This window comes from Callithrix jacchus, chromosome 3, assembly GCF_049354715.1.
Source record: "Callithrix jacchus isolate 240 chromosome 3, calJac240_pri, whole genome shotgun sequence".
NCBI classification, from domain to species: domain Eukaryota; kingdom Metazoa; phylum Chordata; class Mammalia; order Primates; family Cebidae; genus Callithrix; species Callithrix jacchus.
Window position 1 is genome coordinate 188,208,319 of NC_133504.1, and position 4,617 is coordinate 188,212,935.

The 4,617-nt window shown below is 54.5% G+C and overlaps 1 long non-coding RNA gene across 1 annotated transcript; it reads left to right on the forward strand.

The window, feature by feature from the left end:
- Positions 1-691: 691 nt before the first annotated feature.
- LOC118152114 (uncharacterized) lies at positions 692-2,774 on the forward strand. Its single transcript, XR_004740466.3, has 3 exons — positions 692-991; positions 1,120-1,175; positions 2,394-2,774. It is a non-coding gene; the product is annotated as an uncharacterized LOC118152114 (long non-coding RNA).
- The last annotated feature ends 1,843 nt before the right edge of the window (positions 2,775-4,617 follow it).

Here is a 4,617-nt window from a genome sequence, read left to right on the forward strand (position 1 = left end):
GAGTAGCTGGGATTACAGGCACGTGCCACCACACCCGGCTAATTTTTGTATTTTAGTAGAGATGGGGTTTCACCGTGTTGGCCAGGTTGGTCTCGATCTCCTGAACTTGTGATTCACCTGGGTCAGCCTCTGAAAGTGCTGGGATTACAGGTGTGAGCCACCGAGCCCAGCCAGAAAACTCTTTTGTTGGGGAGATTTGCATCTGTAGAGAAACCAGGTCGATGCAGCCCAGCTTTCTCTGACAGCTTCCTTGGTCTGGATCCAGGAAAGGGTAACTAAGTCGGACGCCTTCAGAAGCCTGAAAGAAACGTTTCCCACCTATTCTCCCTGCGGGCTGCTACCTGCGAGGTTTCCTCCTCTTCCCTTCCATAACGTGTTTTGCTGAGATCCAAGCCCTTATTTTTTCTGCAACCTCAAGATGGTATAAAAGCATCAGCCACCTTCCCTTTCTTTAAGAGCGTATATTTTGCACTACAAGATGTTTGTCTCTCAGGCCCATTCAAATTCCAAAGAGAATCCTTTACAAGTGAATGTCTCTTATTTTAACTGTTTTACCAGGTGGGGTTACTCAGCACTATACAAATAGGAGAATCATTTACAAGTTAATTTAATTCTCCCAGATAATCACCTACTGGTCCTCTAAAAAATCACCCTGCAGCCGCCCCCTGACTCACGCCTGTAATCCCAGCACTTTAGGAGGCCGAGGGTGGGCAGATCACCTGAGGTCAGGAGTCCGAGACCAGCCCTGACAACGTGGTGAAACACCGTCTCTACTAAAAATACAAAAATTAGCTGGGTGTGGTGGCACACGCCTGTAATCCCAGCTACTCAGGAGGCTGAGGCAGGAGAATCACTTGAACCCAGGAAATGGAGGTTGCATTGAGCTGAGATGGTGCCACTGCACTCCAGCCTGAGCAACAGAGTGAGCCTCTGTCTCAAAAAAAAAAAAATCCCCTACATTCTTCATCTCCACCCTCCTCTATGAAAAAGGGTAGGAAAGCTGCTGCACCCCACTGGGGGATTAAGGTGCCCACTCTGCTCTCCTCAGCCGCCCGGGCATGTGAGTAAATGTGTATGCCTCTTCTCCTAGCAGTCTGCCTTTTGTCTGTCAATTTTCAGTGAGCCTCCTGTGGGTGAAGGGTCCCTGTGGCCCCTACAGAGGAATGGCATGGTAGGTAAGTGTCACAATTGAGACGCACGGTGTTAGAGGAAGGGGAAGCTGGTAGCAGGCACGGCTAATGGAGCTCTCAGAAGGAATGAGCCTCACAATTCAGACAGGAGAAAAGGAAAGCTCTTTTATTTATGAAACCTAGTTCAGCAATAGGCCTGGGAGCTTCTGGTGGGGTCTCCAGGGAAGCACTGACTTCCTCTCCCGTTTAATTGCTCAGAGGTGCTTTCACGCTTAGGGACTTGCCCCTCTTGGGTCTGTGGCATAGGGACTGCTGAATCCTGGGCTTCTCTGCAGAGCACCCCCCTAAACGCCAGCCAGTCTGCTTGAATGAGGGGGCTATCCCCCAACACCAGCCTTCACCCCCCTGGAAGGGGAGGTTTCGAGGAGGGCAATGGGGACCAGATTCTGGAATGGTGCAGTTTTAACTTGTGAAAGTTGCATTAGGTTATGTAATAAATGGGTCTCATCTGCAGGCAGTGGGGGGCAGCCCGGAAACCCAGAAAGGGGAGTGGGGTGGAATGCAGCAAGGAGAGACCAAAGAACAGGGTGGGGAGGGGAGGGCCCGCCACAGGCACAGAATGAAGGCAGCTCAGGCACGACTGCTTTGGGAGGGACAAGGGAAGGGACCCAGTTGGGGTTTGGGGCCAGAAGGAAGTGCTGCGCCTGACAACGGCATGGCCGCAAGCAAGGGAGCATGCACAGTGTCCCCAGGGGACAGGGACCATCTGGGCATACTCGTGAACCAGGGGTGACAGGAAGCAGCCTCCCCGACAGGGAGCACCGGGCGCCACCTTCCAGGACACAGCCAGCCATTACCTTCACTAGAACGAAGGCCAGGACCCACCTGTCCACATAGTTGGAGCCCAGGGGTCCAGCCTCAGCCCTGGTGACCTGCTGAGGGAGGTGGGAGCCCCTCCTCATGTATCTGGAAGGAGGCACCCTTGCAGGACCACCCCCGGTCCCTGGTGCAACCTGCCACCTGCTTCTCCCAGGCATGTGAGGCGCTTCTCTGATTGATGAGATGCCTGGCTGTCGCTGTCAGGGTGACCTGCCCGCCAAGCTCCGCTCCTGGCCCGGGGGCAGGCTGGCTTCAGGGACACACCCAGGCAAGATGATGCATCTTATCACAAGCTAGAGTGTGGGGGGTGGAGCGGCATGAGTGACCAGTCACTGACAGCGCAGTCATCCTGAGCAAGTGACATTGTGTCTCTCTGTGCCTCAGTTTCCTCATTCATAAGGTGTGGCCCCCTAGGATTCTCGGAGGACCCTGTGGGGATCAGAGCGACTTCATTTTCAACGCGAATCCAGCATGTGACTCCTGACTGGCCGGAGTCCGGGAATGCCTCCAAGACGGCGGGTTGATGTGTTACCCTTAGGCAGAACCTCCTACTCACCAGCCTTTCCTCCAAAACTGCCCTTGGTATTGCACGCCTGACAGGCTGTGACGCCCGCAGACACCTACGCATTCCTTCCAGAGCACGTACGCTCTTCCCCGATGCACGGGTCTGGGCGGTTGTGGTGCAGAGATGTAGTGTCTTGTGGCTACCCGAGAGCACATTTCTGTTCATCAAGCTCCCCTAATAAATCATCTCTTACTGACAAACCGGGTGCGTCTGCCTCTTTCTTTGGCTTCTTGGCTCCCTCTGCATTTGGGGGCCACTTTGCAGATACGGCCTTTTCCGGAAACAGACCCCACGTGGTCAGAGAGGAAGAAACACAAGCTGTGATAATTCCCTCCTTCACCTCCCATGGTGGATCCCTGGGCAGGCCCCAGGCCTGGGCTGGAGGTGCTGGTGGAAACCCATCCCCTGGGTTCACAAGCAGACTTTGTCCCATGCAGCTGCCTCCTCGTCACCCTGCATGGCTGGCTACCACCCTGGAGCGACCTAGGTGCAGGTTTGGGGTGAGGATGGGGTGGGCCACAGTGGAAGACTTTTCTGATCTAAAATACACTGAGCAGGGCCTGGGTGAGGTGGCTCACGCCTGTAATACCAGCACTTTGGGAGGCCAAGGCAGGAGGATCACTTGAGGCAAGGAGTTCGAGACCAGCCTGGCCAACACAGTGAAACCCATCTTTTCTAAAAATGGAGAAAAAAAAAATAGCTGAGTGTAGTGACGCATGCCTGTAATCCCAGCTACTCAAAAAGCGAAGGCACGAGAATCGCTTGAACCTGGGAGGAGGAGGTTGCAGTGAGCCGAGATCAGGCCATTGCACTCCAGTCTGGGCAACAGAGAGACACTCTGTCTCAAAATAAATAAATAACTCAAAAATAAAATAAAATACACTGAGTAATGTCTTCCAACTCAGTCCTTCTGGAAGCTCTGCATTTCAGGATTTGGGGACTGGTGCGTTAGGGAAACTCACCTTTTCCTCATGCTGGTTCTCAGCTAGCTCAGAACTCAGAGGGGGCCGGGCGCAGTGGCTCACACTTCTAATCCCAGCACTTTGGAGGCTGAGGCAGGTGAATCACCTGAGATCAGGAATTTGAGACCAGCCTGGCCAACATAGTGAAACCCCATCTCTACTAAAAATACGAAAAATTATCTGGGTATGGTTGCACACGCCTGTAGTCCCAGCTACTCTGGAGGCTGAGGCAGGAGAATCGCTTGAACCCGGGAGGTGGAGGTTGCAGTGAACCAAGATCTCACGATTGCACTCCAGCCTGGGTGACAAGACAGAAACTCCATCTCAAAAAAAAAAAAAAAAAGAAGAAGAACCCAGTGGGGGGCAGTGTGGGAGTAAGGGCAGCCCAAGGGGTCAGCAGAGTCCACCAGACCCCGCCAGCCCCCACTCCCTCTGGGCTCCCCTTCTTCCTCCTCTCCTGGCCAGCCTCCCTCCACTCCCCTTCTTTATCTATGGCCTCTGCTGGCTCAGGCTTCTGGCTGGGTGTTCTCTGCTTCGCCTACTCCTGTCAGTCATCTGCTTGAGTGTTTCACGGCCTTCCTGGGAGAGCTTCGGACTGGGTAGACTGATGCCCACGTAGAGCCAACTGTCTCCATGGGGCACAGCCGTTGCCCTGGGCCACTAGGGATCCACTCTGCCAATAGCTCAGGGGCCATCCTTGGTCTGATCACCTGTGCTGGGAGTAGCAGGTCACACAGGAGAACACGGTGCTCTGTGGGGAAAGCCCTCCAGCAGGGGCACCGCACATGGCAGAGACCCGGAGGGCAAGGGTCAAGCTGGCGCTAGTGTGCAGATCTGTGTGGGTGAAGGGGTGGATGGCTCACCCACAGAGGATGGTGGCCAGGGCAGGGGAGGACTCCAAGCAGGTTCGCGCCAAGAGCCATCGAAGGCACTGGGGGTTGGACTTGGGGAAGAGAAGACATCCACGTAGCCTCGGCTATAGTTAGCAAGGCTGGCTCCCGGTTCTGATCCTCTCTCTTCTCAGACAGACTAATGCCTGCGCTTCCTAGACCCTTTTGCAAGTGGGCAGGGTCATGTGACT